General features: G+C 42.2%; 1 pseudogene; it reads left to right on the top strand.

The window, feature by feature from the left end:
• Positions 1–335: 335 nt before the first annotated feature.
• On the top strand, positions 336–10,313 carry LOC136524714 (myosin-1-like; annotated as a pseudogene).
• The last annotated feature ends 1,032 nt before the right edge of the window (positions 10,314–11,345 follow it).

Genomic DNA, 11,345 nt, shown 5'->3' with positions numbered 1-11,345 from the left:
GCGCGCACGCGCACGCGCCCTCTGGGCATAACCGTTACCGTTAGCGCCGTTAACGCTGAGCCCGGGAGCCGTTAGCCACCAGTTCCTGTTCCTGACTCGTGCTGCTCCCACTCGCTTTTTTCTGGATCTGACGAAGCGGCCGAATTACGTGCGCCATGTGGCCGATTCAAAACCTTCCCGATGCGATGCCAAGCGAAGCAGTCTCCACCACTCCACCCACCCGGCCCGCCTCCCTCCCCACCGCTGCACCTGCACCCCATTTAAATTTAAACATTTTTTAAAAACCACCCCCACGAAATTCGCAGGCCACCTTAATTCCCATTATTATTATTTTTTATTCTCCATATCCAGCCCGCTGCTGGGTGCTTCCTTCCTTCCTTTCTCTCCTCCAGCGACAGAGACAGGGAGGGAGTCAGGCAGAGGAGGCGTAGCAGCTGCGGAGGCGGGGCGATTCGCGTCCGGGAGGGGGAGTCGGGCTCGCCGCGCTTCTCTCGCCATTCCTGCGGTTGCGCTGTCGGGTTGGCGGCCAGCGAGATCGGCTGTTATTTTTTTTCCCCGGCGGTTTTTGGGAGGTGTTTTGCTGGGTGTGAGCGTGGATTGGCGACGGGAGGAAGGGGTTTGGGGGTCGATTTGAGGCCGTCGGGGCGTAGATCCCGCGGGGAGCCGCGGTTTCGTCGCGGCCCGTGAGTTGGATTCCGGGCGCTGCGCTGTGCCGCCCGGCCGGCCGGCGAGACGATGGCGTCGGTGTCGGTGCGGTCGGTGCGGAAGTCCACGGCCCTGCGGGCGCGCGGCGGGCCCAGCAAGCTGCAGCCGGCGCGGGTCGATGCCGCTCGACTACAGGTACTCGGCCGGGGCCGCCTCGCCGCCGAACGGCGGCGCCGGTGGCGGGCCGGCTGCGAACGGCGTCGGGCGCCGGGCGGCTGCCGCGGCGGAGGCGGAGAAGGAGGAGAAAGAAGGGGAGGTGGTGCGGCTGGAGCGGGACGACGCGGACTCGCCGTACAGCTCCAAGGCGGTGACAGCTGAGGAGGAGGAGGTGGGGGAGAGAGGTGGAGGAGGAGACGAGGTGGATTCGGCAGCCGGGGCGACGCCAAGGCGATTGTCGCCGAGAGCAGCGGCGAGCCCCACGGAAGGTGACGCCAGGTGGAGTGACATCAGCTCGTACGGCGCTAAGAAGGTGGGCTGGTTGCCTCTCATTTCTGATGCTTTTGAAATGTGAGTGTTGGGGTTGGGAATTCAGAACATTGGGAAATTGTTTTGGTGAAACAATGGCAGATGCGATGCTGATCTGGTACTTTGATAGAGGGGGAGGGTGAGTTCTCCAGTAATATGTGAAACCAAACGCTACTATAAGCTATGCTAATCACCATTTGTTGTTTTGGCACGTTCAAAGGTGTGAATTTGTGCCCTTTAGGTTGTTTTTTCATGGCAAGTGATAATGCAGTTACCTGAGTGTTTATGTAATTTGTTTTTTTTTTTGTTTTCTGAGAACAGAATTGACTTCTACTATAGTTCTATCCTTCTAGGTTATTATTGCAATGCGATCTGTATACACCTTTCCCCAAGCAATCTCAAACCTGATGTGGGCAAGGATATTTACCATTTTACTGCAAAACACCTTTTCCCTTCCATCCTGAAAGATTTAGACAAACTTTAGTGTTTCCTACTAGATTTTACTCTTCATTTCAATAACTGTAGCATGTCGAAACCTACAGAAGCATCTGATTAGTTATTCAGATTTTATTTTTTGGAACACAGTTAACCAGATTTCCATCTCAGGTCATGCCTATTGATATTCTACATGACACATCGCACCTAGTTACTATGCTTTCATGACAACTGACTTTTTTTTTGGAAGTGTGCAATGCTACACATATAGTACCTAGTTGCCAGACCTCTGTCTTTTCAAGGAACTTGCATTTGGACACCTCTCCTCACTTGGATTACAGAGTGAATTCATATTCTACCCTATATGTGTTGCAGAAACATAGAGTTTTCTGTCAGCTTCCGAATGGTGATTGGGCATTATGCACAGTACTTACAACCTCTGGCGATGAGTCCGTTCTAAAGGTTTCTGAAGGAAAAGTAAGTTGCAGATTTCTTTCTAAGAGAGTCCGTTCTATAATCACTGGAAGGCTGGAAGCATCATCATTTGACCCCCCCGCTTTTTCCCCTTTTAAGGTACTGAGATTGAAAACAGACAGTCTTCAACCTGCAAATCCTGAAATTCTTGATGGAGTGGATGATCTTATGCAGCTAAGTTATCTAAGTGAACCATCAGTACTATACAATCTTCAGTTCAGATACTCCCAGGACATGATTTATGTAAGCACTGATGTGATTTTTTTTTTCTTTTTATTGAGTTCAACTAATGGCTTTATTATTGATATTTATTGTACTGTAGACTAAAGCAGGTCCAGTTTTGGTGGCTGTCAATCCTTTCAAGAAAGTTTCACTGTATGGTAATGAGTACATTGATGCATATAGAAATAAATCAATGGACAGTCCACATGTTTATGCAATAGCAGATGCAGCACTTCGTGAAATGAAAAGAGGTCAGTCCACAAATGTTGATGCAACAATCTTGGTTGTCCAGCTAAATTTGTGCCTAACTAAGTGTTCTATTCCTTTTCAGATGAAGTCAACCAATCTATAATTATAAGGTGGGTATTATTTTTTAATGAGATATTCTTAGTGTAATATAGCCCTGTACTTTGATGATAAATGATAGTAAATAGAGTCAAGCCTCAGAATGTTTTCTTTTTCAAGAATGGCACTGTTTCATTTATACTAGTTTTCCCATCAGCTGAGCTGAAGAAATAGTAACCTGTCCATCCAAGTGTGTTTTACCTGTGTTGTTCATTAATTAAGTTCAGATCCTAAGGATCCTGTTGAGAGGATTAAAAGATGCGTTGTTTTTTGGTTTACTAGAATCATGATGTGACTGGTCTTCAAACAGATGGAATGGGCATTGGCTCATGCAACCTTTCCATTATGTGGTTCACTTGACGCAAGATTTTTTTTTTGGTAGATTACTTGTCTTGAATACTGAATATATACCTTTCATGTGGTAGAAATATTTACTTGAGGGCACAAGTTAAAGTTTGTTTTCTATGTTAGCTTGTTGAGTTCATTTGAGATATTGATTGCATTAATATTCTAGTAATGGTGCAGCACCCTTATTGATTATGTGAAGAGGTGATGCCATTTTTATTCTTTTGATACAGTGGTGAGAGTGGAGCAGGAAAAACAGAAACCGCAAAAATTGCTATGCAATATCTAGCTTCTCTTGGAGGCGGAGTGGTATTGAATATGAAATTCTTCAGACCAATCCAATACTCGAGGCTTTGGCAATGCGAAGACATTGAGAAAATGATAACTCAAGTCGTTTTGTAAGTTTTAGTTTTATTTTTTCTTGTGTGTTCACTATGCTACACCTTCGAATGAAGACCAATTCTTATTCTCAATTGCAGGGAAAGCTTATCGAAATTCATTTCAGTACCACTGGAAGAATATGTGGTGCCATGATTCAAACATGTATGCAGATCTATCAAGTCCCTTATGTATCATTAATATTTGCTGGTTTCATATTAAATTTCTAACTATGGTTGCTTAATTTTTCTGATTATCTTGTTGCATGAACAGTTTTGCTTGAGAAGGTTAACTTCTAATCTTATGTTTGTCCTTAGAAAAATAGACTACTATATCATTTCAGAGCTATTAGTCTAATATGCCTTCTTCACCATGGCAGTCCAGAGTTGTACAATGTGCAGTTGGTGAGCGATTCTACCATATATTTTATCAGCTGTGTGCTGGTGCACCTGCGTCTCTAAGAGGTAAATAATCTATTGATTATGGTGACATCTGATTATATCCTTCAAGCAATTCTTGACTTGTTCTATTTTAGAAATTGCTATTATTTGTTTTTTTCACTTTCCAGCAGAGATTATTCCTTCATAATTCTTAATGGAAAATCCATGTTCCTCGCTTTTACTCTGCATAAACCATGATTGGATCATATAAATTTCGTTATTATGTTTTTTATACAGAGAAGTTGAATTTGAAAAAGGTGGATGAGTACAAATATCTTAAACAGAGCTGTTGCTATTCAATTGCGGGTGTGGATGATGCCCAAATGTTTCGAACTGTGACGGTACACTGTTTTTATACCTCATTCTACAAAACAAGCTCTTTCGTGTGTTTTTTCTGTCCTTTGCTCCTGTCATGTTTGCTGATTTCTTCTATTTTAGGAAGCTATGAACATCGTTCATATCAGCAAAGAGGACCAAGAGAATGTTTTTGCAATGGTCTCTGCTGTTCTATGGCTGGGGGATGTCTCGTTTACAGTAATTGACAATGAAAATCATGTTGAAATCATTGTAGATGAAGGTAAAATTTTGTTTGATCTTCACTCAATAACTTAGTGTTCTTTTAATGGTCTGAATGTTTCTTCATCCCCTCATTGTACTAATTTTGTTGTCTGTCATTTCCTAATTTTCATTTCAGCAAATTTACTTTAGTTTCTATCTGTTGCACATCATTTTGAATAACACCTTTCATTGGATTCTGTTCTACCTTGTTTTATTTGTGGTTTCGGAATCCTGAAGTTTGAAATTGCTCCTTTACAAAAATTCTAATAAGATGCTTTACCATTTGAAATAATGTTTTTTACTAGTGTGGTGCAAGCGGTAGAGTCTTACCGCCTGTGACCGGAAGGTCCCGGGTTCGAGTCGCGGTCTCCTCGCATTGCACAGGCGAGGGTAAGGCTTGCCACTGACACCCTTCCCCAGACCCCGCACAGAGCGGGAGCTCTCTGCACTGGGTACTAGTGTGGAATTTTCGATGATTTCTGATGCCCTGCTTTCCATTGGAACTTCAATATTTTGGGAAACATCTAGTGTACGAAACTAAACTTTGCACTGTAGTCTTGAGCTATGAGGTCCCATATTAAAAGCTATCCTGATTTTTTTGCTACGGTCAAGACTGAGCAATAGCTCAGTTTGTAGATGCTCCATTTCAGAGGCTGCCCACCCAAGGTTGAAGCTTGGTGTTTCTAGGTTGTGTGAATACCTTCCTAAAGAGTTTTTACCCACCACGTCATACTAGTTCCTTATCAATAAACCTTCTGAGATTATTTACTACAGGAAAAAAATTACGATAACCACAAATTTGGTGTTGCGACTGTAGTCCATATGTTTGGACAGGTTGAGTTTCAACACAGAACTGTTGATACATGATTAGAGTTTATTTTGTCAGGATGAGATTTGCTGCGACAGAGTGCATGTGCATAAAACTTGTTTCAAGGAGTCTGCCTAAGGATGTTTTGGAAAACTGAACACAAATTAGCAATTGGTATCACAACAAGGCACTGCTATGGATTTTTTTTTAAATGTCCTTCTATTCTATTGCAGCTTCAAAAACGGTTGCAGAACTTCTTGGCTGCAGTATTGAAGATCTCAATCTAGCTTTGTCAAAGCGTCACATGAAAGTCAATAATGAAAACATTGTCCAGAAACTTACCCTTGTTCAGGTTTGTTGTTTATCAACTTATGGTAAACTATCAACCGTAGTTATAGGAAGTACTATAATTTGTATATCTGATGCATCTACCCTTTTTTAATATTTCAGGCAACTGACACAAGAGATGCTCTGGCCAAATCAGTCTATGCCAGTTTGTTTGAGTGGCTTGTAGAACAAATTAATAAGTCTCTCTCAGTTGGCAAGCGTCGAACTGGGAGATCTATCAGTATTCTTGATATCTATGGCTTTGAGTCATTTGATGTAATGTGCCTTTCTTTTTTACCTAAAGTCGTCATATGTTAAACTGCATATAGTTTACTCGTGACATTATTACATTTGCAGAAGAACAGTTTTGAACAGTTCTGCATTAATTATGCTAATGAAAGGTTGCAACAACATTTCAATCGTCATTTGTTTAAGCTTGAGCAAGAGGTAAGTTATTTTTTACGTTTCAAACGTGCAGAATCTGTTTTCTCAAGTTGCAATTCTTTTAATCAATTGGTTAACATTAAAAGGTGTGATTTTTAGAATGATGGTTCATTTCTTATGTCATGAACTTTTTTTGTTCTTAAAGCAGCTTTGTTTCTTTGTTACGTCCATCCCATGCTTAATCATGTAATTTTGAACAGTAGTATTATCACAAGCTTATTATTGTGCTTCTTTTGGGTGTTCTAGGCAGTAATATGGAATGTGCTTCTAGAATCTGCTAGTGTTATCTAAGTGGAAAATGTTGTACATGAAATGCTACTTATTCATGCTATTTTTTAATACTGTCAAACACTCAGAATCAATTTGTTTCTATGAACAGGAATATGTGGAGGATGGCATCGACTGGGCAAAGGTTGACTTTGAGGATAATCAAGACTGTTTGAGTCTCTTTGAGAAAGTATGAGCCACTATCTGTTCACTGATGTCACTTGCTAACGATAATATGGGTCCACAAATTCTGGAGATTCATTATTTAGCATTTAGCAATCCTTTTTCCCTCAACCATGGTGGAAGCTGGAAGCTGTTCCTGGGTTTTGAATTTCTTTTAGGTAGGAGAGTAATGAATCCCAACTGTCCAGAGGTTCAAACCTGGGTGGGCGACTGGGTGTTCCCTCAACTAGGGACTCTACCAACTGAGCTGCGCTTGTTCTCATGTAACAATTCTTGTTCTGGGAGGAAAACAAATCTGCAATACTGCTTTAAGATAAAAAAAAAACTTTTCCTATTTTATTTCACAATAAGCAAAGATAAGTGCTACTGCCTGCTAGGATGCCTAGTCCATGAGTGATGAGGAAAAAAAGAAAAAAATTGTTGACCTTGTATGCTTTCTTTTGGCTGAAAAGTATGGTATATTAGAAGATACAAAGTAGAGATTTGTTTGTTTAAAATAATACTTGTCAAAGTGAAATTTTCTAGGAAGAATGTGTCCAAATGGCTGGGTGGGTTTGTGCGAGGTCTCTTGACCTCTCGTACTATTTTCCTTCTGAATGAAATGACATGTGGCTCTGCTACTTTGTTGGAGAAAAAAACAATGTGTCAAATGGCTGAAAGCTAAGTCTATGAATTTCGGAATACTCCACTCTGCAGTCTGCAGATATTATTGTTAGATATAAGTTAGTTCTATGGAGCTTTGCCAAAACTTTGGTGGATTTACGGACCTGGACAATATTGCAAAGTAAAAGGAGTTACTGGCTTCTCAAACCATGATGGTAAAGCAAGGTTATGGCTTAGAGCCAACATACATAGACCTGATAAATGTTACAAGTAAAATGACTGATATATCAAACCAAGATGATAAGGCAAGAATATGGCTTAGAGCCATATTCTTATTAAATCAATAAGACTTAGACAATTCATACTTTTTTTTCTTATTATGTTTCATAATTTCATATATAGGATCTGAAAACTTTGTAAAGTATCCTAATTTCTATTGCTTTGTATATCTTGCAAACTTGACCTGCAGCCATGTAGTAATATATATATTCTTGCTGTCTAACATTCTTACTTAATACAGAAACCACTGGGGTTATTGTCTCTGCTGGATGAGGAATCTACTTTCCCCAATGCCACAGATCTTACTTTTGCAAACAAGCTTAAGCAACATCTTGACTCGAATTCTTGCTTCAGAGGAGAAAGAGGCAAGGCATTTGCTGTCCGTCACTATGCAGGAGAGGTTGGATGTCGCTATACACACTGTTACTTTTCACAGTGAACAGTACTTTGCTTTCTTTCATCTTTGTTTTACCATTTATCATCATTGGTTCTTATTCTTGATAATCAGGTGGCTTATGATACTTCGGGTTTTCTGGAGAAGAATAGAGATTTATTGCACATGGACTCGATTCAGCTCCTTGCCAAATGCAAAACTTCTCTGCCAAAAATGTTTGCATCTAAGATGCTAGTTCAATCAGATAATTCTATGTCTGTTCCGTATAGATCTAGTGCTGCTGATTCTCAAAAACTAAGTGTTGCCATGAAGTTCAAGGTGTAGATTTTGCACACCCAGAAAGAGCCACTCTGCTAGATCTTGATTGAATCAGAACAGTTTAATTGACAATATGTGCAATTTTTGCAGGGTCAACTGTTCCAACTTATGCAAAGACTGGAAAATACAACACCACACTTTATTCGCTGCATTAAACCAAATAATTTACAACTTCCTGCAATTTATGAACAAGGACTTGTGCTTCAACAACTTAAATGCTGTGGGGTTCTTGAGGTTGTTCGGATTTCAAGATCTGGATATCCAACAAGAATGACTCACCAGAAGTTTGCTCGGCGGTAAGTTGATACTCTGAACAACTGCAATAAATTTCTGCCAACTTTTTTTAATAGAAAAGTTAATACTTAATTTAATCAGGTATGGCTTTCTTCTTCTTGAGGATGTTGCATCCCAAGATCCACTTAGTGTTTCAGTTGCAATTCTTCATCAGTTCAACATTTTACCTGAGATGTATCAAGTTGGCTACACAAAGTTGTTCTTCCGAACTGGCCAGGTTAGTTGTTCTATTTATTCAATTTGCTGGTAATGACCACATTAGAAACTAAAGCTATTGCTTTCATTACATGTTTATAGACCATTCATTGTCCTGGATTTTTTATCTTTATATGTATGCACTACCTTTTTATTTGTTAAGCATTTGGTGAAAATAATCTTGTGTTACTGTGTCCTTTGATATTGGGCTGAAGATTGGCAAACTTGAAGATACTCGGAATCGTACTCTGCACGGTATTTTAAGGGTTCAAAGCTGTTTCAGGGGGCATCAAGCCCGTCATCATGCAAGAGAACGAATAAGAGGAGTTTTGGCTCTTCAATCATGTAAATTCTCCTTGATCACTATCTTGACATATTTTACTTTTTATTCTTGTTGAATTTTTCTTCTTTAAGTTTACCGTATGGAATGGACCTCACCCTTCTTAACTTGCAGTCATTCGTGGTGAGAATGCACGACAAATTTATTCCTCTTTGTCGAGGAAACATAGAGCAGCAGTTATTTTGCAGAGAAATGTGAGATGTTGGATCGCAAGAAGGTATTTCATAAATGTCCGGAAGGCCTCAGTGATAATACAGTCTGGTACGAAGATTCTTGATCCTCCTTTTATAGAAGTTCATTGGAGGGAAGCGATTATCTGACACTGTTTCCATGTCTTCCTATGTTGGAAAATATATAGGTATTCGTGGCAGTCTTGTTCGAAGATGTAATGGCAATATTGATCTAATAAACGTGCTAAGAGAGTTTGAATCAAAACAGGTACAATAAGTGTGTGTGTGCCTTATATTGTACCGCTGACAGTTATATGCATGACATCCTCCTTGGAATGTGTTGCTTCGTTCTTAAATAATTCAAACTGGCCTGAGTTTTACATTATTAATATTCTTTCAGGAGTCAGAGGGTGACCAAATTTTGATCAAGGCATCAGTCCTGGCTGAGTTACAGAGGCGGATACTAAAAGCTGAGGCCACAGTTCGTGAAAAGGATGAAGAGAATGAGATGCTTCATCAGCGGCTTCAGCAATATGAAAACCGCTGGTTAGAGTACGAGCAGAAAATGAAAGCTATGGAGGAAATGTGGCAGAAGCAAATGCGTTCATTGCAATCGAGCCTTTCCGTAGCAAAGAAGAGTCTTGTTCTGGATGAGACGCCTAGGATGTCAGACTCATCAGTGGATCAGAGCTGGGAAAGTAACGGGAATCATGTCAGCAGTGGGTCTCAGCTGGTGCCACGCACTGGTGGGCGCGAAATGAACGCTGGCCTGAGCGTCATTGGCCGCCTAACGGAAGAATTCGAACAACGGAGCCAGGTTTTTGCTGATGACTCCAAGTTCCTGGTTGAGGTCAAGTCTGGGCAGGCAGATGCCAGCCTAAACCCAGACATGGAGCTTCGGAGGTTGAAGCAGAATTTTGACTCGTGGAAGAAAGATTTCAGTGGCCGCATAAGGGAGACAAAGGTGATCCTGAACAAGCTCGGGAACGGCAACGAGTCATCGCCCAACTCTGTGAAGCGGAAATGGTGGGGCAGGCTTAACACCTCCAAGTTTTCGTGAGTTTATTATCTATTGATTGGCAATTTGTAGATGTACCGGTATTTTACACGCCGGTGTGGTTCTAGCTTCCTAGAGTATCTATTCTATGGGTGTTGTGAAAGTCCAGTGTGTTGGACTGGATTTGTGTTCCGTGGAGGGCGAGTTGTATAATTCTTCCACAAGGGCTTCCTTTGAGGGGTCAAGGACCACTGAATCGTGATGTAATTACTTGCTGAAGTAGTTGTCGAAGGGGGGAAGATTGTGAGATTGCTCACTATTCCACTATCCTCGTGCTTTACTTTCTGCCTGTTGTAGATTAATAGATTTAAATGTGGCATGCTGTAACATATGTAATCTATCATCTGATGCCTGTGTAAATTAGATACTCGTTGCATTTCGAAATGTAAGGTCTCGGTAACCCCTTTTTTTTTATCTTATTGTTCATAGCAAGATCATAATAAAGTATCATAAATTTGACATTCTTAGCCGTTGGTACACAATAGTGTTAGCGTTCATTTTGCAATATTACGTGACACATGATACTACAACAGCTGATGCCGCTGGTGACCTAGAAGGCTGCTCCAATGACGTTGCCCCTCCTTCGCCGAGGCCCAAGTGACAAGTGCGGCCCAACTTCTAGGTGTTTGGGCCCATGTGGCAAGCGTAGCTGAGTATATCTAGCAGAGAGCCGTGACCGAAAGGGGAGGAACCAGTGAACCGTATATTCATTCTTGTAATACAAAGCACTTATCGTACTGTACTTCTTCTTTTTCCTTGCCAAGCATTCGATTCCTAGCTGTATCTTACAATTGGTATCAGACTAGGCCGATCTGGAACTGCGCCGCCACAGTCGCACGAGCACTTCACCAGGCTCCGCCGCGCCCAGGGTGCCATGGATCCCAACCAGAAGCTAGTCCTCGACGAGCTCAATCATCAGTTCGACGAACAGGATGAGAAGTGGGAGCGCCGCTTCTCCGATCTGGACCGCGATCGCGCTGCTCGTGATTCGGCGGTTGACGGCCGCCTCGCCACCCTGGAGGCCGCCTGCTCCGACCTGGACACGATTCGGCTCGCCCACACCAACAACGACCGCGACAGTAGAGTCACGGCGCTGGAGGTGGCGGCCACGAACCTCGGGACTTGGTGGCCAGCGGTGGAGGCACTCATGGACGACCTCAGGCTCGAGGTGAAGCGCATCTCCCACAACTGGGACAACACGCAGGGCGCCTCGTCGACTCGCCAGCTTGGCCCCTCCCTGCCCCCTTCGTCGGCAGCCGTGCGCCCAGCTACCGGACCACCCACCGATGGAACCAACGG

Source organism: Miscanthus floridulus, chromosome 2 (assembly GCF_019320115.1).
Source record: "Miscanthus floridulus cultivar M001 chromosome 2, ASM1932011v1, whole genome shotgun sequence".
Classification (NCBI taxonomy): domain Eukaryota; kingdom Viridiplantae; phylum Streptophyta; class Magnoliopsida; order Poales; family Poaceae; genus Miscanthus; species Miscanthus floridulus.
This window is presented reverse-complemented; position numbering and strand designations above follow the sequence as displayed.